The sequence below is a fragment of the Symphodus melops genome (genome assembly GCF_947650265.1).
Source record: "Symphodus melops genome assembly, chromosome: 1".
NCBI classification, from domain to species: domain Eukaryota; kingdom Metazoa; phylum Chordata; class Actinopteri; order Labriformes; family Labridae; genus Symphodus; species Symphodus melops.
The window spans coordinates 19,968,550-19,994,227 of record NC_136691.1 but is presented as its reverse complement, the minus strand read 5'-3'; the positions used below and the strand labels follow the sequence as shown (position 1 = coordinate 19,994,227).

The window sequence follows — 25,678 nt, the reverse complement described above, 5'->3', positions numbered from 1 at the left end:
GTGAGTGCGTCTGTATCCAGCAGACTGTAAAATGATGGGACTTATTAACCTTTCAAAGCTTACAGGCGTGAAGAGAGAGCAGCGTCAGGGTATACGAGGGGCAGGAACCACACGCAAACACACACACACACACACACAGCTTTTGTATACAGAGTAGAGCTGCAGCTATCGAATATTTTAGTAATCGAGTATTCTATTGAATATCCCGTCGATTAATCGAGTAATCTAATAAATCATACTTTTGCTTAATTAAGGTTTAACTTGTCTTGGGTCGTCCCTACAAACCTGCTTCTTTGCAGTTACCATGGAAACACCTGCTTGTTACAGCCAACCACCTCTGCTCTACAGCTGCTGATGATGCTCACCATATTACTGACAGGGTCCCAAATTCACTTTATGATTCACTGGTCAAGGCGGCAGGTAGATGAAAAATACAGGCCAAACACGTTTTAATGGCTGAAATAGCAAATAGTGTTTTGTGTAGCCTACACATCTGTTACAGTACATTTAATAGAGAAAGCATTATGTTCTGTTGAATCAATCACAGAATCAATCATTATGTCAGATAAGGAAATTGAGAAACTTTAAATATATATTTGCTAAATTATTATTCCACAAACAAGTTCTGTCTTGATTTAGCTTTGAAGACATCAGACATTTCATATAATCAGCCTGTATATTGTTAAAAGTGTATCTCTGTCTGCTCCTGCAGCGCGTGCATTCAGCGCGCTCACAGACTACAGAGACCACTGGGTCGTATGGATCACGGATCAACTGTGTGCTGACTAAAAGTTAAAAGAGGCACACCGCGCTCGCGTGTGCGCGTGTGCGTGTTAGCGCTGTGTGTAAGAGAGAGGAGCAGGTAGCTGCAGCTACATTAAACGTGTTTTATACTCAAACCAAAGTTTTGATGACGCAAAAAAAAAAAAAAAACTTAACGAAGCCTCGAGGCAGCGAAAATTCCTCAATGAATTTTTGTAATCGAATTATTCGAGTTATTCGAGGAATCGTTTCAGCTCTAATGCGGAGTTAGATGAAGAACAGATCTGCAGAGATCAGGTCCTCTTGGTGCTTATAGACTCTGCATCAGAACAGCACAGCACGATCTGTGGTCTGACATCCATGAGAGGTCCTCGTCTAATCCAACAAGTTGTAAACTTAAGTGTTATTGTTTTCACGCAAGAAACCACATTTTGTTTATGGTAGCTTATTCCAAAAACTTTTTTTTCACTCACTTCAAATGGTCCCTGTTTATGTTCTTTGCTGATTTTGCAGATATTCCTTCAGTTTCTGCTTTGAAAGAAGATCTTGCACCGGGACCAACATGTATGTGTCTGAACAAACTGAGGTAATAAATGAAGCCATTAATTATGATAATAAATCCTTTCATCTAAAAGCATCGAAGTAATACCATTTTTCATAATCCAAAGAAAACAGGAAGCAAATCTGAAAGTCTATGAGAAGGAAACGTGTATGAGACTGTCATGGTAAGATAAAGGCACCAACACTACTCGATTATCAGAAGAAAAAGATGGGTTTGTAATAGAATGGTACAACAGCTGAGGCTAGGATGAAGAGATAATGGATAAAGCTTAAAGAGAAAAAGAGAGAGTGAGCGAGCAAGAAGCAGGACTGGAGTAAATATTGGACAGGTTTTAACAGGCTGGCGAGAGATCCAAGAAAGAGTAGTCTGCAAGCTAAACTGGTCATGTTGCTGTTGGACGGTTGCAAACTATTTCCCAGTGAGTAAGTGTTTTGATTTGATCAGTCGACATGGCTCTTTGGCTTGTCACGATATCTCTGCAGGCCTTTTCACCCTCTGTTTGCCAACAAATGCACGTTGTTGATGTGGGGGAGGACAGAGCGTTGTGTGTGCAGTTGTGGGCGCCAAAGTGCACCAAACTAATTCCTACAGATTGTTGCTTAAAAAGCTGTTGCACAGTTGAACATCATGTGTTTGTGTCACAGACAACCTTTTTTCTTCATTCTTATTGCTTTTTGTAAACATAACGATGAGCATGGTCTTGTTACCTGCTCTTTTGTTAACGTTCACAGACAAACAGTAAGGTCCTTTACCTGCGTTTTGTAAAGTGTCTCGAGATAACACCTGTTATGAAATGATTGATTGATTGATTGATCAAAACATTCACTTTATCAAAGACTGACCTGTGAAAATTTGTTTTATTTTTTTACTTTTATATACTTTAGATCCCCAAGGGGGAAATTGTAGGGGAGTCTGGAATCTGGAGAGAGAGAGAGAGAGAGAGAGAGAGAGAGAGAGAGAGAGAGAGAGAGAGAGAGAGAGAGAGAGAGAGAGAGAGAGAGAGAGAGAAAGAGAGAGAGAGAGAGAAAGAGAGAGAGAGAGAGAGAGAGAGAGAGAGAGAGAGAGGGGAATGGGGATGCAGGAAAAGAGCCACAGGTCAGACTTGGACCTGGGACTATAGCGTCCCTGTATGTTGGCCGTGACCTAACCACGACCTAGGCCATCAACGCCCAGCCTTGCACTTGGTTAGTTTTTGCCCAAGGATAAACTAAGGTCATTGTGATTTTGTATTTCTGGAGGACCCAGCTGAAAAAGGGCGGGGAAATTAGAAAAAGGGACTGTAATTTAGGAGTGAATAAAATGTTAGAAGGCACAGAGACGAGTAATGACTCTGTTGTTGAAGGGACAGAATTAGTGCTGTGCTGCAGATTGCGATGAGTTTTCTTGGAGCTGTTTAGATAAAGTCGGAGTTACTTTGAAAATCACAGGTGAAACCCTCCTCGCTGGTTTCTCATTCTTTATGCATATTAAATACTCCCTAATGCTGGATAGCTTCAGACGTGGCTCAGCGTGAGGCCTTTAAATGAGAAAACATCACAGATGAGTTATAATCCGGTTAGTGTCAGCACAGGAGGAGACCGAAACACAGCTGACATTTTAACTGAGCCGTCTGCAGGGTGAGACGCTCTTTTTGTTCCTTTTAGTGCCTTCTGCTGCTGGGACAGACACACACACAAATACACTCTTAAAGCTATGACTATGGCGCAGTACAAAATGACAAAACAGTGGGGGGTGGAATTGGTTCATCAGTTCATCCTCTAAGTTCCAGTAACACATGAACACACCACTATAGTCGACTGACAATACATTCTCCGGGGGCGAGGGCAAACTTGTTGGGGTGTTTGGCAGCAAATAAAGAGCTTTAAGTCGAGATGTTCTGGTCTGTGCGTTGAGCCATTGTCTAAGAGCTGCACTCACAAGGACATTAAAGAGCATATTGCAGGTTAAAAAAAAATGTTAATTAATATTTTATATAGTCTGTTAATGGCTGTAAAATAAGTAGGTTATTTTTTTAATATGTTCTACAACACATAAGTGCTCTAATTTAGAGGAGAAAGTGGCTGTTTTAGCATAGCTGTTTAGAACGCGCTTTTTTTTCAACAACGCGTCATATGACGTAACATGAGGGAGTCCCGTTCTCTGACTCTGCTTTGATCGGCTTTATGCGTCCGTGTATGAATGAATGAATGAAGCCTTTATTGCCCCTGGGGGAACTTGTCTTGCACCGAGAGCATCAAACACTTTACAAACAAACATTTAGAAGGCAGCACAAAAGAATTAAAGCACAAAAAAACAGGCTAAAACATGATTAAAGAGGAGTAATGATACGTGGTAGTGAGTGAGAACAGACAGGATGCCTCCCTGCTATAGTTTGTAACTTGAGCGGCGCACATTCAGGTGCACAGTGTAAGTGGCTTGATTATTCATAGTGTGTTTTGGTGAATTATTCTCACAACCTCAGAAACGATCGAACAGACACGTTGAATATTTCGGTATCAGACACAAAAACGTTTCCTTATTAATGATTTAAATCTCTGGCTGTTTAACATAAAATATTATATACGCAGACAGAAAGCGTTTAATGATTTGATCTGCTGGAATCCTCTGTATATTCTCTAGTGTGAGCGTAATAGACACCGGACAGTCTGTTTTAATATATGTAGTCATACGATTTATTATAAATCCAACTCTGTTACAAGAGAGCGCGTGTGTGTGTGTGTGTGTGTGTGTGTGTGTGTGTGTGTGTGTGTGTGTGTGTGTGTGTGTGTGTGTGTGTGTGTGTGTGCGCAGTGGGGAAAGACGGAACGCGCAGTTTGGAAACGAAACGAAACACAACCTTTACTTCTGTCGGTCCTTTATCCCATTAAAACTTTAAACTTTTTGTAGTAGCCTAATATATGTGCACGCATTAAACTGTGGAGTGTGTGTGTGTGTGTGTGTGTGTGTGTGTGTGTGTGTGTTTGTGTGTGCGCAGTGGGAAAAGACGGAACGCGCGGTTTGGAAACAAACAGAAACACAAGCTTTACGTCTGTCGGTCCTCTATCCAATTAAAACTTTAAACTTTTTGTAGTAGCCTAATATATGTGCACGCATTAAACTGTGGAGTGTGTGCGCTGTTGTGCATGTTTGTGTGGATTACGTTCAGTGGACGTGCGCTGTGAACTCACGTCAGGAGAATCCATACACAGTGCACCATACACTGTATTTTCTATAACAACGTGAGCACTGGGCTGCATGAGGAATAAACAATTAAGACATGGTGCTGCATTTGCACAGGCCGTGTAATCGGGTTCTATGTCTGTCTGTCTGTCTCTCTCTCTCTCTCTCTCTCTCTCGCTCTCTCTCTCGCGCGCGCACAGCGCGGCACCGTAATACGTTGTACAGATTTGCCGTTTTTACAAGCAGCTCCCATACAATGTAAAGGTGAATGATCGTCACTTGCACCTTCTACAAATAGTTTTTTAATTGATTGAATGTGATTACAAACTTTACATATGCTGATGTGAACACAGCACTCGCCCATATATGGCGAGCTGACACCTGTCACTCAGCAGGACGCCTGCTCCGGGTCTCTCCTCACACCACAGCTTCACTTCTCTCCTGAGGCCGTTATTCCTTTAATCCTGCCTGTTTCTGCTCTCTATCACATTTAACAGGTTCAGAATAATAAGCCAGTGGACCATTATATGTAAAGGAATACATGTCTTCTTCCTCTTTATTGACGGGAGTGACACTCGGATCCATGATTTTCTATGTTAAACAGACGGGGATTCAGCGGGACTCCCTTATGTTACGTCACAGCCGAATGCGGAAGTAAAAAGCAAAGACGTGCGAAAACGTACTAAAACGTCTCCAGGAGACCCTGTGGGTTATTAATTTCAGAATTTCTTTAAAAACAGTATTGTTAACGTATTTTCCTATGATTAGTTAAGTTTTGTCTTTAACCTGCAATATGCTCTTTAACTAAGGCTGAACTGTTACTATGAATGCTTTATCGACCCATAGACGACATATAGACGTGTGTTTTGCCTGTTTTTCTCTTTGCATAGACTTTACAATGAAATGTTTGTGAACCATTAAACTCAGACGACAGAGACCAGAAAGCTTTGTGTCATTTCCAACAGGTTCATCACATGATGCATCTGTGAATAAAGGTCATCACCAAAGAACATTTAAAGTTCCATATTTTCCATATTACAAGATACACAACATCGGAAAACTTGTAAATAATGATTTCAGGATGACTGCTGCTCAATCCTCCCAAACATGCACCACAGAGGGAGAGACTTTCCCGGTCAGACGGGGTCCGGGGGTCTCCTACAGCGAGACATGCCGTAAAAAGAACAACAGGAAAGTGCCGGACGACGCAGCAGAGTCCGCTATGCGACACTATAGTCAGTGTTTTGTTTTTTTCTTCTTATCAAAAGTCCAACAGAATCACAATTTCAACTTGAACTGGAGTCCACATCCTGGAGACCAGAACACAGAATGCAGTTTATTTTATGTGCACGGCGATCTTATCAGTCCATAATCAATACATTTAAAGAGGAATGCAACATTAACAAGAACTCGAGGCGTGCAGAATGAGAGTGCAGATCGCTCACAAGTTAATGAATTTGGAAACCATGGACAACAGTCATGTACTTTTGTGGATCATTTCAGTCTTGTGGGTCATCTTATTTCACTACTACAGCATCAACAGTGTTTAATTTTGAAGCTCAGGGGCACTGAAGCTTTAAAACCAATTTGAAGGGAGATGGGAAATAACACTTGAAATATTTGATGTATTTTATGGTTTGAGCGTTATTCTTTGCAGAACTTTCCTTTAGAGTTGTTTGTCAATTCTCATTTGTTCTCTCTTCTTCACTTTGCTCTCTCTCTGAGCTAATCTCTGCCTCCTGATGAGAAAAAGAGCTCTCATCCTGACCTTTGACCTCAATCTGCGTGTGCTCCTCTGCCGTTTGGAGTCTGAGCGAGGCGGATGAGGGTGGGCGGAGGGTGACTTTGATGTAGAGGCAGAGATGCTGAAGCCTGGTTGTTGTGAGGATCACGGCGGGCAGCATGAAGGCTGACAGCCGTGATCCCCCCTGACAAACTGAATCAGATTATCAGACGCCGCAGAGCCAATCAGAGTCCACGATGCTGAGGTTTAACCTGTCACTCATCGGGCTCTTAAACAGGTGTGAAGGGTGACAAGACAGCTTAATACAGCACAGTCACAGAGAGCAGCAGTGTTCAGCACACAGGCTTTTCAGGACTTATAGAAAAGTCAATATCATTCTGTGAAAGCTGACGTGGATTTAAAACGAGCTGCAGGGGTCACATTAGGACAGAAAGCATGAGAACAAAATCCACTGCTTCAATATTTGGAGATCATTTCTGACTGTTGTCAGACACAGAAATCTGTAACCTTTGAATCCAGCGAGCGGGCACAGCTGCAGAGATTCAATCTTTCTGAAAACACAGAATTAGTTCTGAGGAAATGAAAACTGACACAATAAATATATATAAAAAAAACTACTCTCAGACAAACGTCTTTCAAGGAGAGAAATATCTGCTATTACAATCTGACATTTAAAAGCAACAACATGTAACCTTTCAGCTAGAGAGGTAGTTTCAGAGTCGATCTAACAGCACCGAAACTTTCAATACAAAGAACGGCGTCTGTCACGCCCTCAGCACTCGCCTCTTTGCTGTAACTTTACCAAGTCGTCATTTTGAGAAAGGTTTGGATGCTAGTCTGCCCGACTCTGTTCTGTCTGAGTCAAAGGCTGAGGCTAAGAGGAAGAGGATGGTGGCGGATGAAGCCAAGAAGAGAAAAAGAGAGAAGGGGAGTGTCCATACCTGAAGATATGATTCCTTATCGGAGCTGTTTGTGATAACCGGAGCTCCTACAGTTCTCAATATTGTGAGACATCGATGCAAACAGGGCTAACATGGTGGCATGAGCAAAAACTTAACAGAGTAAAGAGTTCAGAGTTCCTCCCCCAAAATAATCCCCTCAGCGGTGGACTCGGTTCAGTTTATCAGCTTGGACAAACAAGTTTTTCAAATGTCTGGAACAACGAGAAGCAGCAGCATCATTATTTCAAAAGTGAGTTTTTAAAGTATTGATGAGTTCCAAAAGCAAATATCAAGGACATGGCATGGTTTATTTTTATTTTCTAAAGAGAACAGGGGTTTTAATTTCTTGTATGATTCATAAATATCAGACACGTTTCGGCAACCTTTTTAAAATAGATCAAACTAATAAAGACCATTTTCCCATGGCGGCCATGTTGTCGTGACGTCACGCTCTAACTGTCTGACTGTGAGATTTGATGGATTTAAGTTGTTGTTAGTTCCTCCTCATGAAATGTGACTGGAACATGATCTTTCTCAGAGGTGGTGTCGGACTCTCACACTGCCAAGTGGCAACCTTCGCACTTGAAAAACGAAGTCAAGCGGAAGCGAACAATCCCTCACTTGGTTGAGCGTCCGCTTGAGCTCCAGGAACACCGTAAGTCACATACAGCAAACACACGTTTACAGCCTGGTACAAAAAAACCTAAATAGTCTGATTAGTTATTTTCAGCATGGGCACACACGTTAGGGGGCGCAATTTTTTGGAATTCGATATGTGTGACACAAGTTGATCCATGATAACTCTCCTCAGCTCCAGCTCTCAGCCTGTCATTAGGTGAGACAGGACTACCAGCATGGCGGCGATGAGCCTCCAGAGCTCCCTGCAGTGACTCAGGCTTCTTCCATTAATATTTACAGTATAATGTTTGATCATTAAAACCATAAAGTGTTATTGCAATAGGATATTTCTTCTGTCCAATACAAAATCTGAATCAGCAGTTTGATGAACCAGATTTCAAGACTTAAATTCACACTATAGATAAACATCAATAGATGTTGGTGTATCATATTCAGTTGTTTGGCCTGATACATTTGAAAAACGACCAATTGAGGGAGACACAGAGAAAACTCTACTCACTGAATGGTTTCAGTCCTGAGTGGGAGTTTCAGATGAACCGCTTTTTAAAGCTCTGGAGGGAGCTCAGGGGACGCAGCGCCAAACTTGAAGGTGTTACTGACTGTGTAGACTCGGCACGCTGCGTTCAAATCTTCACATTATCCATGAAACGTAATCAGAAGGATTTCAGCCTCGAGACGCTCTGAATTTCACGGACAATCGTCAGATTGATCCACTTAGCTGCAGACGCTGCTCGCGCTCTTTAGGGACGAGAGGAGCGACGGAGAGAAAATGAATGCAAAAATACATCAAATCCTTTCTGCAGGAGATTTCACTGCCCTGAGAGAGAGAAAGAGAGAACTGTGCTGCGAAGCCTCCCCTGTGGGCTCTAAAGAAACCTGAGGCTTTAAGAGAACATCGGAAAGAGCAGTTTATTAAGACAAAGGAGGTTTAACCTTTAAGACAACGCTGCTGTTGCACAGCGTAGTGATCCCCGGCTTCATGGTTTCCTTTAAGACGGATTAATTCACGTTTGTTCATGTTCTATGAAGCAGATATTAGAAATGAGTCAATGTCTTGCTCACTTGAATTTAAGATTGAAGACAAAGACTTTAAATGAACTTAAGTCAGTTCTCAGCTTGTTTTAAACAGCTCAGCGGTAGAAGTCGTCGTCTCTCAACAGGAAGGTCCCACAGTCACATTACAGACGTGTCTTTGGACAGGACACTTGCTTCAACAGCAAGTGTATTAACCTGTGTGAATGGGTTTAGTTAATGCTGATGGTCACTTCACATGAGGATGGATGTGTAGCTGTGACCTGCTTTGAGTCGTCAGAAGACGAGAAAACTGCAATACAAGCTCAAATGAATTTACCAGCTAAATATCAGGTTAAATATAACTGCTCGGTCAGCAGCCCAGCGCTAAAGGTATAAAGCCCTGGGAGCGCCGGTGGCGCAGTGGCTGCGCGCGCTCCCATGCATCGATGTTACAGTCCTCGTGCGGGCGACCCAGGTTCGCGTCCGACCCATGGCAACTTTATCGCATGTCTCTCTCTCTCTCTCCTCACTTTCCGACTCTATCCACCATCCTATCCATTAAAGGCTAAAAAAGCCCAAAAATAAACCTTTAAAAAAAAGCCTGAGGCCGACCTTTGTATTTGATTGATTAAATTAGCGTTGAAGTCACATTGCATGGTATGAAGAGAGCAGAAGCCTCAGTCTAATGGTAGGTGTAGTTCAACTGCTTGAACCCTGAACACACAAAGCTCCCTCTTATTAACAAAACCAAACTGCAACAGTTCCCCAACATGAACCACATGTTATTTATTAATAGACATCCAAACTCCTAGAGTGTAAAAAACCTGAAATATTGATAAGTTTAACTTGTAACTTTCCTTGAACACATGCACTGCAGTCCTAACGCCCCCCCCACCCAAAAAAAAAAAAAAAAAAAAAAAAAATCCTCAATATGAGATGAATGTGAGAACACAAACTATCACATTTCTCGCCCCAACTCTACCCAGAGTCTTTCCTGCTCGCCCTCCAGTAGAACGTGTCAGTGTTATGTTTTGGTTAGACAACGGGTTAACGCAACAGGAAATGTTCAGGAAGATTCCCAGTGGTTAGGGCTGATGATGTTGATATTCTGCAGTGAGCGACGAGTTAGTTTTCATATTGAATCAGCTTCTTCCTCTTTGCTTTCCGCTCTTTTTTCTCTCTTTCTGCCTGGAACAGTGCAGAACATTCAGCCAGCTTCAACTCAGCTTTCTGACTGATTTTCTCTCTATTGGATAGATAGATAGATAGATAGATAGATAGATAGATAGATAGATAGATAGATAGATAGATAGATAGATAGATAGATAGATAGATAGATAGATAGATAGATAGATAGATAGATAGATAGATAGATAGATAGATAGATAGATAGATAGATAGATAGATAGATAGATAGATAGATAGATAGATAGATAGATGTCCCCCTCCCCTCTGTATACAATAATCCCCAAACAAGATTTAGGAGCCCCTATGTGACTAAGAGTAAACATAATTACAGATTGAACCTGTGCTGATATCTCCCTGACTGTTTACTGACTGTTTTACTGTCTGTTTTCTGACATCTGTTTTTTCTTCTATACTTGCAGGTTGATTTGCATTTAAAGGACAGATTTGCTGTCTGTGTGTATGCAGGCTGGCTTGCTGTCTATTTTCATTCTGTGTTGCTGTCTGTTTTTAGGCTGAATTGTTGTCTGTTATCGGGTTGTTTCACTGTCTGTTTGCAGGCTGATTCGCCGTCTGTGTTCTGACTCTTTTGCTGTGCGCTCCTGTCCTACGAGCAGATTGATTGGCTGATGGAGGCTGCAGGTGATGCACGGCTGCTCTGTGTCGATGAAAGAGGCGTCTGCTGTCATAGGCTCTATAGTCACACATCTGTCACTGCTAAGGACATCACACGCACGCACGCACGCACGCACGCACGCACGCACGCACGCACACACACACGCACACACACACACACACACACACACACACACACACACACACACCTTTATTGAATCAGGAGTGCCTGAGTATTTTTTTGATCTCTCATGGATGTATTTTTTTCTATTTCTGATTCTTTTTTCCTCGTTGGTTTGTCACTCCTGCCAACACATGGTGTGTTTCAGTCACATTGAAGTGCAGATGCGTTGGGTACATTAACTTTCAGGAGCTGTAAATTAAAAAAGACGACGAAGAGGAGGAGATTGGCGGTGTGGTTGTCTGGAAATGAGGTTGAATCCAAACAGCTCAGTGTCTCAGGTGAAATGCAGGATGTAGTTCAAAATTTTGAGAGCCTTTTTCAGGCTGACATTTCTGCACGCTCAGTTTGCCACAAAATAAAACTGAAATAAGACCACAAACATCAAAGTCCTTGAGTGAGAAGAATACAAAGACCCTAAATACCCCAGCATGACCGATACATCAGCATGAATACCAATGACAGAGAATAACACTTTATATAGACGTTATAGGATCTTCTTAAAATATGTCATTATACACATTTAAGTCACACTTACCTGATAAGTCCAAATGAAACATTTTATTAAAAGATATTTAAAAAAATGACAGTAAGGCCTGAACTGACTGTAATAAGTAAAACAAATCACTTTCATTTGTTGAGCATCTTTTAATAAGATATATTGACTACTTAAGAGACAACGTTTGATTTCAAGAAACTAAATTTAGCGCACCCAGTTGGCTGATTTGTATCCCCACTGTGTTGTTTGTCGTGAGTACAGGTTGTGTATCATCGGGTGTCGCAGATCACTGCAGGCTGCAGAATTTGGAGTTTGTTGTGTGACAGAAGGCTCCTCCCCACGATCTTCCTCACTGTTTGCTCTTTTACAGATCGTCCGTGTTCTCGTGCTGCGGCCGTGTCTGTGTGCCTGTCTTGTGGGCGTCCCTTTTTGTGTGTTCTGTTTCATTGTATGTTTAAATGTCTTTCTGCTTGTGTCTTTGTATTTTTCTGGATGTATGTGTGCTCATATCTTCTATGTGGGTTTCGTATGCTTTTGTGTGTCTCTGAAAACTCCAACCCACACTGTGTTATCTCTATGTACCTCTGTGTGTGTGTGTGTGTGTGTGTGTGAGAGCTCCTACCTGTACTGTTCTGTCTCTCTTCCATAGGTTCAGTCGGGGCTCGACCCGCTAATCACAGCTTCCACGTTTAGCACCGCCACACCGAGAAAACCAGGAAACCTGCAGGACACACAGAGACACACCGTCAACACTGAGAAGCACATACACAGACATTATGAACGGTAAGCCTTCTACACTGTAAAATCTTGAGCCTCCGAGCAGCCCGGTTCAGTTCAGCTCACTATGGAACAACGGTACCAAAATAAATGTTCTGTACTACCCTCATTTTTTGCTACTCTTGGGATGCCCGGTGTACCAATGTGATCCGACAGCATGGAGTAAGACACACTGCAGCCCTCATCACTTCCTGTGTAACAGCACTAATAAAGCACAAACACAAAACCTGCCATGTTTAAAGAGAGAGTCATTTCAAGGCTGTTTTTATACATCCTCCGCTTATTTGAAACAAGGCTTCAGTGATTTATAGCAACAACAACAAAAAACAAAATTACAAAATTATATGCCAAATTCTCCTGACATGTCTAGAAGAATATCTTCTTTAAAGATAAAGAAATCTAAAGACAAGGCCTGATTTGCTTGTAATCACCAAAATATTTGCAAATGCAGCAGGAAAAATGTACTTATTTATATCAAGAAAACTTAGATTTTTTTTTTCTGAATTGTATTTGTCAGATATTTTATTTATTACACTGAAATAGATTTTTTTTTCTCTTTTTCATCATTACCCTGAAATAATGTTTGTCTTGTTGTCTCAGGAGAACGTGGCTTTAGCCTCGTTTCCACACAGCGCTCCGGTATGAATCTGTAAAGTCTGATCCTGTTTGCGTTTCCACAAACAACCGTGGCCTATTTGGTAGGCGGCTTGTAAGCCGTGTCAGCTACGTAATAGCGTGACATCATGGCAGCGCAACACAGTGTACCGCGCAAATAAATTCAACAAAGAAGAAAAACACAAAATAGTTGGGAGTTGTGTTTGTTGTTGTCGCACGGGAAGTGACGATTCTTTTGACCAATCAACGGACTGCAGTGTTTAGCTCCACCTAAAGGGTCGGATCAATATTATTGGCACCCTGACAGAAGGGTCCCAAAAAGTAGGATGATACGAGTCGGTTATTTGGGAATCTATGGAAGTCTAGTCTATGGAAACACCACAAAATTTGTGTCGTACCAAGAAGAACCGAACTGAACCGCCTGGTAGAAACAGGGTTTTTTATTAAATGTTAAGATTCGAGTTTTTGCACTTTAATTAAACCACATACACAAACAAGCAGTACACACCACACACACTCTCCACACTGCGGGAAATAAAGTGAAAGTGGAATTAGATGTAGAGCTGGAATAGCTTTCTGTCCGATGATGATTAATGGAGTGAGACTGGGCTCGGAGCAGAGAAGCCTCCTGAGATCAGCAGCGTCACACTAACGGGTCTCTGCGGACGCTCTGATGGGACAGAGACGAATGCTAATGACCTGCGCTTCTTTCTCTGCTGACATTTACAGCTAATTTACTCTTTGTAGATCGGAGCAGTTTAGCACACAGTGCTAAATTGAACTCTAACAGAGAGGGTGTTGTTGTTCTGTTTGTTGTTGTCTGATCTGTTTTCTTGTATAGTCTGATTTCATGTCATGAGAATCTGACCGATGGATGCCCTGAGAGAGGATTTGCTACTCATCATTTTTCCTCTGGCAGAGCTCCGGCTTGGGAAAAGGGAGGAATGTGTGTGTTGGTGTGGATGTTATTTTTCTTCTTTTTTTTTCAGTAACAGCTTTGTGTCTTTGGATTCACACTGAGCGGAGCAGAACAGAACCACAGGCAGAACGCGTGTCGATATCTGCAAATCCTGTCAGGGAGAATAAGCCGATGAGATGCGCTGACACGGCCGCCTGATCCGACGATCATTTACAGAATGTAAATAGGATGCTCGTCACCTCACGACACTTTCGTCTGCATATGCACCTTGCCTGTAACAGCTGAGTGATCACACCTCATTATTCCTCATTCTGTGCACAATGAGAGTCAGTCCGATTTAAATAGAACGATCAAAATCTACCGAACCTCGTCCAGGTTTAAGAGTGTGGGAACCAGCCTTTAGGTGAAACATGAGGCTCCCTGATTAATCTTTAACTATGTAAAAGCAGGAGCAGTGTGTCTACACTGTGTTCAGGCTGCTGGTGTTACCACACCTGTGTTAAACATGCATGAGACAAACCCAGCGCTAAATGAGAGCAGCTCCTGGCGGTGAGGCTCGACACACTCGAGCTCCATAATCACCCACTTAAAGTTACACAGGATGAAAACCTCACAGCTGCAACAGAGATTGTTTCCCTTTCTTTTCTTTGAGCTCTGCAGCCTCTCTTAGTGCTCGCAACATGAATGTGTTTGGACGATTAAAGGGAGAGGAAAGAAAGCAGCTCTAGACGTGGGCGTACACACGTCTGCACATTTGCACAATGAGGGCCACAGCCTCGGTTTAGTCGACGAGGCAGTTTCATGTAAAAAACAGCTTTTATGAGTTAAAGACATCCTCCTTTGGATTTTTCCACACATGATGCTGCTGTGTTGGAAAGTTGAATGTGAAAACAATGTGGATGTATTACATTATGTTATTGTATTTTCCTCAGTAATCTCAGTTTGCAATCACGCACCTGCAAGGTGACTAAAAACTCAGGACATCCCGATTCTACACAAAAGCAAATCTTATTAAAGGCCCATTTCCACCTGCTGGAAATGGGGCTGCTAACAATAACCAAGGATAAAGGAGAAACAAATTAAAATTTTAACCATAATCAGTTTTGATCTGTGAGCTGAAAAGGTGAAAATTATGTAATATTACAAAATGTGCCTCACTTGGAAATCAAAGTGGAGCTCAGGTTTGTTTGAAGGGAGACTGAAAAAGCCTGAACCAACAAAATTAGATAAGATACGATATAGGCCAAGAGAGGTTGCTTTCACATTCACAGCAGGACGGTTAGCTGCTCTTTTAATCCTGACTCAAAGGATCTGTCAACTGTTTCATAAAGTTATCTTATGACATTAACATATGCACCAAATTCTTCTGATCTAAAGTCTCACACTGATGTTCACATTTAAAACTGTGATTAATGTTTGCACTGTGTGGTTAACCGGCCTGTAACTCAGACTTTACTGACAAGCTCAGGGCCGTCAGGATCCAGAGTTTTTTTTAATGTATCCGACCTGTCCGGTCCTGTGACTCAGACTCCTCATCAAAGTGCTGTTTGTTATATGAGCAGAGAGTGGTTCACTTAAGATTTTTAGAGATTCAAACAAGGTCTGACATCTGGACCTTTGGGTCATGATATTTCCTGAAACCAAACAAGCAAACATAGTAAAGTGTATCCTCCTCCTTGTGTTTATGGTCAAGGTTTACAATGAAATATTTTACAATGATATAATGGGCATACATTTTTTTCAGAGAAGCTATTTTCTGTTTGAACTATTTATTGTATTGTCTTCATATCAGTATTCATAATTAATCCTGGGATATTTACTTTTTTTCCAATACACATTTTTGAAAAGAAGAAGAAAACATGAAATTGAAATAATCAGACTGAAAACGAGTGCTGTTTGTAGCCAGGTGAACTAGAGACCATATAGATGGCCTAATATGAACTGTTTCTCCTTACTGAGGTAGCGCTGTGTTGACAGATTAAGGCGGATGAATGATGATTTTGTATTTCTGATCATTTTTTAGATTGACTATGTGTTTTGTGTGTTTGAGTCATCTGCCATGACTGAACAGCAGGGCAGCTCAAGTGGTCATATTGGTAAGAAAGTGTACCTCATTAGTATTAGTTGACTAATTCAGAGGGTATAAGCTGAGCTGAGATCCAGGTGCGTGTGTGTCTTTAGAGGGATTTACTGTAAATAGTAGTGGAAAAAGCCACAGTGACTTCATCCATCTGTTACTGCAGGGGGCTTTGGAGTCCAAGCTGAAAATGCTGTCTCAAGCTAACTTTCAGTCAACCTAACGACAGGCTAAAGCTAAAGCTGAGTCAGCTTTTGAGCCTCTACAAACATCGCGCCCTCCTGTTAGTCAGGTCAGCTATGCGCCTTTGTGAATAAAGCTCATCATTCCTAAAATGAAAACAGATCAGTTGTGAGGATGGAGACATGAGCTAATCAGCCCCAGGCTGTAAACATGTTCACTTCTGCTGTAAAACAGGCTTCTTTGAATAGATGTGTGTGTGTGACTTCAGGTGCTTTTTCAGCCAGCTTCAAGTGGACACTCTGCAGGATTTTACACTTCCAATAGAAGTAATGCACTTTACTGAGGGGACTAAGATTATTGAAGAATGTATTAATGTGGATGTGTTAAAGTTCGACTGCTATATTTAAAGGAGCATGTCTGTGCAGGAAGATGGTTTACCTGCATCATTGCCGGCACCAAAGTGAATTTGGTAGCATTTATATTAAAACTCAGGCGCAATTTAGATATCCCATACTGATAACTGCTACAACCCATGTTCTTTCAAATAATTATTCTGTTGGTGTTTTTTCAAACATGGAATAAGAAGACCCACTTAAAGTTTTATTCCATGTCCATTCCTACCATTTTATGACCAGGCCAAACATCAACCCATCTTCACTGTCACAGCACACTGTTGATAGCCGTCAATTTTTCTGTGAAAAGTTAACAAAGTCCATTTCAAAGCTAAATCCCACAATTCCCTCTGCAGCCTCACAGCACAAGGGCAGAGTTTCACATCATGCAGGAATGAACTTTGTGGGAAGCAGCACTGTTTAAATGTAGTGTGTGTGTGTGTGTGTGTGTGTGTGTGGGTGCGTGCGCGTGTGTGTAGATGCACTCTGCGCTGTGGGAGGCCTTTGTGTGAGGGCGCTTCTTGGAGGAATGAAGTTAATCCGTCCTGACAGAAAATCAGTGCAGCACCAAAATGTTTAATAACCTACTTCTGCGTGATTACAGTGCTGCACCTGCACAGCTCATTAGCTTCAGGTTATCAGGATGAAAGATCCTTCGGCTTTTTATAAGTCAATTATAAGAGATGAAAGATAATGAGTCTGATGGAAGGTTTTAATAGGTTTTCTGTTAGTTGTCTTGTTGAATACAGGAGCACACTGTCACACTTTCAAAGGGCTTGGCTTCTAATTAAAGAGGTAGGAGTGCATCTTTTCATTTCAATTAGGGCGTATTGTTTGTTTTTGTTGTTTTTATTCTGATTCTACTTGTTCGTATTAATTTGAGACTGACAGCCACTGCCTTCTTACAAAATCTTTTGTGCAGTAACACAATGGTGGATAAATCCATTCCATTTTCTACCGCTTATCCGGGGCTGTTTGGTGGGGGCAGGCGCCTAGACTTCCCTCGCCCCAGACGAGGCGTTGCCAGGCCAGCCGAGAGACATAGTCTCTCCAGCGTGTCCTCGGCCTATACCCCGAGGCGTCCTCCCGGAGGGACATGCCCGGAACGCCTCCTTCGGGAGGCGTCCAGTGGGCATCCGGAAGAGATGCCCGACCACTCTTTTGGCGTCATTAGAGCTATGTGTTTTGGGAAACAGACTTCGACCCTGGAGCAGATAGCAGGGAGGAAATTATACAACATTAATGGTGCTATTAGCACCAATAATCCATACTTAAAGCCTGATTTACTAAACGTTTGCGTGTATTAAAACGTATGCAACCTTAATACCACCAGCAAAAAACATTATCTGATGTACTAAAAGCAGTGAGGATTGCGTCTTTCATATGAGCAAAACAACACGTATTGTTCCTTTAGTACGTTTGCCTTAATGAATATGCAAAACGAGGCGTTTCTGTCTCAGTGTGCAAAATACTGGGAGGAGAACATGCAAAGAAGTTAAGTTTGTACAAGCAATGTGATTTACCAATCCAGGCAAAAATTGCGGTGATTGTGACGGTGTCTGAATTTAACACCTTTGAAAGGAACGTGCTAATCCAAGAGTTCAGTGTTATGTACTGCAGGCTGCAGTTAGGATGAGACATAGGCTCAATAAAAGAAGGGTAAAGATCACGTTTATTCCCCTCAGACACGTTTAAGTGTTTCAATGACTTATTTTTGATTTTTCTTCAATAACAGTGAAACAAAAGAAATACCGTGATTAACTATGACTGAACATTCACAGCCTCTGCGTTCTATAGAATTGCAACATTGACACTTATGTCGTCCTATTTCCCTCTTTTCACCAACATTACATTTAAACTGGTCATTTCCTTTTTCTCAGGTTGCACGTCTCTCTAGTGCTCTCCTTTTGCAAAGACATTTATGTCCGATCACAGCGCTGGTGCACAATGGTCCAATCGGTGCACCTGAGCGCCACAGCTTGCACCTCCTGTGCAATGTATGACAATTCATTTAAAAAAATGAAGGGAAGAAAAGAGAGACCCTTTTTAATGCCGTAGTTTTCTGATAACCCAAATGTTATTTTTGTTAAATTCAGATTTATCTGCTATAACTCGAAAATGCTCAAACGTCCTTTGTCTCTCACTTTTGCGCTTGCAGTCGTCCTGCTTTCCATCCAAACACTCTGTGATGTAAACCAGTAGAACACGCAAAAGCCTGAATGAAATACTACTGCCTCCAGAAGCTTTGCACCTGTTATGATTCATGCCTATTTTCTCAGTCGATTACCCGCAAAACGCCCACCAACCAAACGTGCAATCTTTTGGAGTGAACGCGCAATTTACTACTCTTTAATTGGGATCTCAGTAAATCAGGCCCTTAGTGTTTTAAGCACTTTGTGCTCACTTTGCAGGCTGCAGTGGAACATTTCTTGCAGCATAATTGGAATGATGCTCTCATGCCAAAGCTGTAAAAATGAAATGCTTTCAATTTGTGAGAATGATCCTGACTCAAACTACGACAGATGATAATCATAAAGACTAACTCCCGTTCTCAGAACCCCCTGGATGAAAAGACTGAGAACAGTTTGACAACATTTGAGCTTGACATAAACTTTAATAAGGATCTTGGTTATAATGTAGATTACTTTCCAGTTTTTTCCCACAAACCATTTCATGTGAAGGGTTTGTTTGTCTTTGTTGTCGATCAGGATGTGTTTGCTAAATGTTTTTTCCTACTATGTTGGACTCCAGTTTGTATTCATATGTGTGTGGAGCACTGGTAGTTATGTTGTAGGATTTTATTAAATGAACTATTTTAGTCTTGAGCTGGAGTTCTTTGCCTGTGTTGGGCTGCAGCAGGAGGCTCCTCGAGGTGAAGCATGCTTGTGAGAAATCACGGTGACTGTTTGTATCCTGGCATCAACAGACAGAAAGGCTATAGGAAAAAACTTCAATGAATGCACCCTCACCCTGGAGCAGTCCCCTCCTCTCTCTCTGTCTTCTCTCTCTGTCTTCTCTCTCTCTCTCTCTCTCTCTCTCTCTCTCTCTCTCTCTCTCTCTCTCTCTCTGGCCCCAACCCAAACTGATACTGGAAACTAATAAGCACCAGACACTCTTACATGAAAGCCACTTTATAAAGGCTGTAACTCATCAGCAACACAGAAGCATCAGTCACGTCGAAAACAAAAGGAGTCTTAATATATATATATATATGTATATAATTTCATTTGCTAAGTCAGTGCCTTATATTTATTTATTTGTGGTCAATACAAATCCATGCACATCTTTGTAAAGTAGATGCCATTCAATCAGTCAATCAATCAGTCAGTCGGTCAATCAGTCAAATAGTCAGTCAATCAATCAGTCAATCAACCAGTCAGATAGTCAGTCAATCAATCAATCAGTCAGTCGGTCAGTCTGTCAATCAGTCAGTCAATCAATCAATCAATCAATCAATCAGTCAGTCAATCAATCAGTCAGTCGGTCAGTCTGTCAATCAGACAGTCAATCAATCAATCAGTCAGTCAGTCAGTCAGTCAGTCAGTCGGTCAGTCGGTCAGTCAGTCAGTCGGTCAGTCAGTCAGTCAGTCAGTCGGTCAATCCGTCTCCGTTCATGTTTATAAAAGTAAATGACTGAATGCGACTTTTCTTGCCTTAAAAAAAGAAACAGAGCTCACTCACACGTGACCTCACGCGGTCCTCTCTCCCTTCAATGGTTTTCATATTTAAATCAATATGGTGGAGCAGAGGATCCTGTCAGACATCAAAGATAGGCTCGTTTTATTTTTTAAAAATGGACTTGAGCTGACAGCAGGCAGATTTTAGAGTCCAGCTCCAGATTTATCGCACAACATCAGACATCAGACGGACATCCAGCCTCTCATCTCAGCATCACACAGAAATCCAATAACTGGATTTCCCAAATGTTTGAACTGTTCGTGTGATGTTTGTCAACAACGTCAAGCTGTGCTGAAACTTAGACCAGAAATCTCACAAATGATAGTTTGAAGAAGTCGTTTAAAGATGCTAAAGTCACAGTTCACGCCTCTCTGAGTAATCATTAACCCTAACACCTACTTTAGGACAAAGACATTCTAGTCATTTAAATATTTACACACACTGAATAGCATATTCCTTTCCTCCTCTTTGATATTCACAACGAACAGCCTGTTTATTCTCTGATTTATTTTGTCTGCAGCACAACATAAATTACCCTCCTCACTATGTCTCTTCTTTCATCCTCTCTGAGGAGGAGGAGCAGGATGAAGCATCCTTTCTTCCTTCTCTCCATCTCGTGCTTTCACTTCACATTGGTCCTTGAATGCACCACATAACAATGAAAAATTCAGCTGTAGTTAAGAGCCTCTTTTTTTCTCTGCACTTGAATTATTGCTCGCTCTAATACACATTTATCCTCTGCCTGGATATATGCACTCATTTCCTTTGCATAATATTTCAACTAATGGGAAACTAATGGAAGCATCCTTCTTAAAGGGAGACATGCTTCCTGCTTAATGGCGATCAGTCATTATGGTCTGTATCTGCAGAGGCAGGAACTGTGGTTAGTAAAGACACTGGCTGATAGTGCTTAAAAATAAACAAACAAACAAAAAAAAAACGTTCATCCGAAAGTCTCTTCTGAAGACAAAATCAAAACACAGCTAATAATTGTGTCAGATATGGACAGACTTGATTTCTCATAATTCATTGTCATCCCCTCCAAGTTCACCATATCCAAATGTTTCTGTTTTAATTATGTTTGTGGTAACCAGGGTGACAGTAGGTGGGTAAGGTCCAAGACTTAAAGATTCTCTGTTAGTACAGGAGCGAGGGGAGTGCAGCTTTAATGCACATTCAGAATCGGTCTCTGTCACACTTTGAACAAGCAAACACTTCTTGTAACATTGTGCCATCTGAAACAACACTCTCTCCTCATCAATCACTTCTAAGCTGTTCTGAAGATTCTGAATTGTGCATGCTGTGTTTAGATCCGTGCTGGACGGAGCTTTCATGACTGCTGCACAGCAAATATTGGACAGTTGAAATTTCAGGTTTAAACATTTAAGAGTTGATTTGAACTTCCAATGTGTTGTTTTAACTCATTCTGACTTTAATGGCGTTTAGTGTTGGTGTTGTTTCACAGTGTTGATCCATTGGTGTTCGTCAGTTTTATTCCCACTCTGCAGAGAGTGAATTAATCTTCGCCTCGCTCATTTTACATTGTGGGTTGGAGAGACAGAAGAGGAAGAAAATGTTGCCCCTCTGAAGTTCCACATGGTAAGAAAAATGCAGTTTATTTAATGTAATGAAGCAAGTAAATTCTCTAAACTACTGTAAAATATCACATTTGTCGAGAATATGTACTTTGAAAGGCTTTGTTTGTGGCCATGAACTAAATGGCCACAGTTATGTCACATAGATAAGCTAATCTTAGCTAGGTGATGCTATGTTAGCTTGCAGTTAGCTAACCATTAAAATCAATAAGCAATACATTGATACAAACAACTTTTAAAACTTTTAAGGCTTTTCGCAATGAATGTATGTGTTTTTATTTTTATGTTTATTGCAAATATTGCTTTGTTGTTTTTTTTCACTGCACTGTCCAAGCATTATGGCTGTCTTTGCCCCCTCACTTTTGGCTGCTAGTATGTGTGATGCACTTATTGACCTATATATTTGTTGTAATTTGGCTTTGCGCATGTCTTTTTTATATTTTAGAAAATGGGTGGACTGAAAAACGGTAAACACTGAAGCCATGGTCAGAAACCTGTTTGAGCTCCTTCATGAAGCCAATGAAGTACAGTTTAAAGTTCATCAACACATGGAGGGTGAGATCATGGGAGCTTCATTTTCAACCTGACAGGGATCCAAGCCAAGTGCATCATTTTGAGTCTTTAAGAGGCATTAAAAGTGCTAAACATCAGCTTTTTAAGTTTGTTTGCATATTGTGGCTGCCTGCTGTTTAATAACCCATTATGTCAAACACTGATTTAATCTTGTTGCTATAACAGTGGTGAACCGGTTTATAATCTGTGTTGGGATGTCATCCTTCCATAGTAACGTGAGTGTGAGCTTCCGCCAGCACGCTGCAGCTGACTGATGTGATGTGGGGTTTTTGGCAGGCAGACAGAATCTGTCGCAGATGTGTAGCAGAAAAAAAGGTTTTTGTTGTTTGATGATTTTCTATTTGATTCCATCAACAGAAACTCTTAGAAGAGCTGTGTGTGAGGTGACCATCAGGGTCCGATCTCTAACTCCTTTCTAAATAACGACACAGCACATGCACGTCTTCCTAAACACTGCGCCCGTTAAATGGTTTATTTGATGTATTGTTCTGGGACGTTCAACATCAGGTGTTTCTTTTAACAACTGTGAGTCATAACAGATTCATGTTTTACTTTACAAAGTGCCAGACAAAGGAAAAAAAACTATCTAATAACTTCTCAGCACCCCAAGGGACAACTTGAAAAAGCTTTTCATGTCTTACTATTACTGTATGAATGAATGAATGAATGAATGAATGAATGCATTTTTATTATTGTGTCATATCCAAATTAGGACCCATCCCTTTCGGGGTTATAAGACACCATACAACTGTACCAAATTATAACATTCACTTCCTGCCGATGACACCACACTTCACAGTAGGTTAACACAACAAATAAAGGAGTAAATCAAAGAAAAAAGAACAGCAGACATTGTCTCACCTATATTTACTTTTTGTTCTCTTCAACCAGGCTTTCTCTAAATATTCAGCAAGACCGAATACCTTATAATCAAAGAACCATTTTAGTCTATCTGCGTCATTCATCCACATTAATTCAAGTTTTACACCTGCGAAACAACTTCCGACGCAACTCACAATACGAAGGGCAATAAAACACAATCGATGTTACAATAATCACAGAGTTTTTCTTCTTCTAGAAACGGTTTGCAGGTGCAGGGGCCAGATTCCAGAGCGAAGGTGAGCACACAGTGATCTCTGCTTTTTTGATAGAGGAGCACAAACATATTTTTCATTCCTATAGCAACTCTTAATTAAAACTACACTTAATTTTGGTTTAAGTAGTATCTCCTATGACCATTTACCTTAATATGTGTCTGATAAACTTTATCTATATTTTGGGAAAAGGTCAGGAGCTGAAAATATGTCCGGTACTACGCCCATGCACCTTTCACAGTCACGTCCCATTTGAAAATCTTCTTGGCAACACGGTTCTCTGGGATTTTTATTGATCTGTTCCATAAAGCCAACATGCAACCTTTCCACCTTACTTCACTTGGCTCCCATCTCATGTCTCCTGTTATTGCTGTAGGACTGGAGCATATTGGTGAACTCCCAGGAAGTATCGCACTGCTCTGTTCTGTACCATGTCTCCTTTCACATTTACCTTAGAGCCCCATACACACTGTATGTCAGCCGGTCTTTGACTCATTGGCTTTAAATGACGAAAAAGATCTATGGTTTTTCAAATTGTCCAAAACGCATTTGTTTGGTAAACTTTTCATTACAATTCTATCAAAAAGCATAAAAGAAAACAGCCTATTTCTGCGATTTGGTTTATTTAGCTTTGTTCTTTAAACATTGTTAAATCTAAAAGGTTTTAGGAGATTTATGTGAACTGTAAAAATGTTTATACTCTTCTTAAAAAAGATTCTTCTTCAGGTTTGTTTCAGTCTTCCTAATGAATTTGCTAACAGAACATTTTCTGTACCTTCTGTCCTGGATGTAAAAAACGTCATCACAACAAAGTGAAGCGAAGAGGAGCAGAAAGTGCAAGTCTTTTAGGAGAGTGTAGAGAAGGTTCTGGTGCAATACTTGTCATGTCCAACAGTCTTCTTAGCTGGTTACTTTTCTTTGCAGACTGTCTTTGTGAGGGGGGGACATTCATGTTGTTTTATGCTGCCTGTCCCCAACATGTCATCCTGGGCACACAATGCAGAGCTGACGTTTTGGGGCCATTGTGCAAATTTCCAGAGAAAAGAGTCTCAAAAGTAGATTTCTAAGGAACAAAGTGTGCTTGCCAGGGTCTGCCTGCTGCTAAAATATTAATTTGACATAAAAGCAGATCCCTGATGATCCGCTCCCACAAAGCCACATTACAAACACGCCTCTTGGAAAGTCGCAGTGAAGAGGAGAAAGAGAAGCTGAATAAAAACCAGTGTTACACTTTGGGTCCTGAACTGGGGTTAAAGAAGCTATTTATACCAACCCTCAGCTCCGTCACGGCCCAGACCACCAACCTCGCTGGATGAGCTTCATTATAACAGCACTGCTGGCTATTCACACACGCTCCCTTCCACACGTGAAGCCTGACTGTAAACGGTAGACTCTTTGTGTCTGAAGCTGTTTCCTGAAAATGCTGAAAATCATCTCGGACTTATGGTCTGTACTGTGATAAAACATGGACTACTGCTCAAATGATGATCTTTGTTTGGGCAGAGTAGTGTTGAATTCATTCACTAACTGATTTCTAGACGTGGGACATACAGTAACCATGTAATCACTAGAGTTGCAGCAATTTGCATTGGACTTTTAAAATGTATTTTTCTCATAGAAATGACAACCGTGACATAATTTAAATAGTAAACAGTAAATGGACTTGTAAAGCGCTTTTCTAGGTTTCTGACTACTCGGCCACACCCACCCATCCACACACTGAAGGTAGTTTCAGGTACATGTTTATTTGCCACCAATGAAGCGGGAGAAACTAGGGGTTAGTGTTTTGACAGAGGACACATAGGACACATGGCTGCAGGATCGGGGGATTGAACCCCTGGCATTTCGAGCCACAGCCGCCTTTTACAGAAAGACAGGCAGAAGCATGTACATTTCCACAGAACAGTTTTAAAGCGAAGTAAACTACTCCCACCTGAGCAATTTTAAAACTTGCCCTGTCTTCCTGAAACAACGGACAAACATGAGGTGGGGGTTCTTACTGCAAGTGACCCTAAAACTAGACAGAAAGTCACTCGCATTTTAGGCATCCAAAACGCTGAAAACAGAAAATACGCTACAAAAGATTGGAGCTGAAAACATCATGATGTAAACATACGGATAACAATCTGAGCCTGTCAGTGACAAAGACAGCTTATTATAAACGTACTTGGAGGTGCCCTTGCCATTACTACCCTGTTTCTCACTTGTCTTCTGAAGCAATCTACTGGAATGTTCTGTTCCAGGTTTAAAAATACCTGCTGAGCACTCTTCCACCCTATCTACATTTAACTGTGTTTTGTAATACGTGTTTGAGTTGGTTTCACAGAGTTCTTTGAAGATAGATAGATAGATAGATAGATAGATAGATAGATAGATAGATAGATAGATAGATAGATAGATAGATAGATAGATAGATAGATAGATAGATAGATAGATAGATAGATAGATAGATAGATAGATAGATAGATAGATAG

General features: G+C 41.2%; 1 protein-coding gene across 3 annotated transcripts in view; it reads right to left on the bottom strand.

The window, feature by feature from the left end:
- The window catches only part of lrfn2b (leucine rich repeat and fibronectin type III domain containing 2b), a 150,558-nt gene that overhangs the window by 42,099 nt on the left and 82,781 nt on the right, over positions 1–25,678 (bottom strand). For all 3 annotated transcript variants that reach the window (XM_079339918.1, XM_079339919.1, XM_079339920.1), the window contains one exon: positions 11,924–12,022. The gene's annotated coding sequence lies outside the window, so the exon portion shown is untranslated. The remainder of the gene's footprint in view (positions 1–11,923; positions 12,023–25,678) is intronic.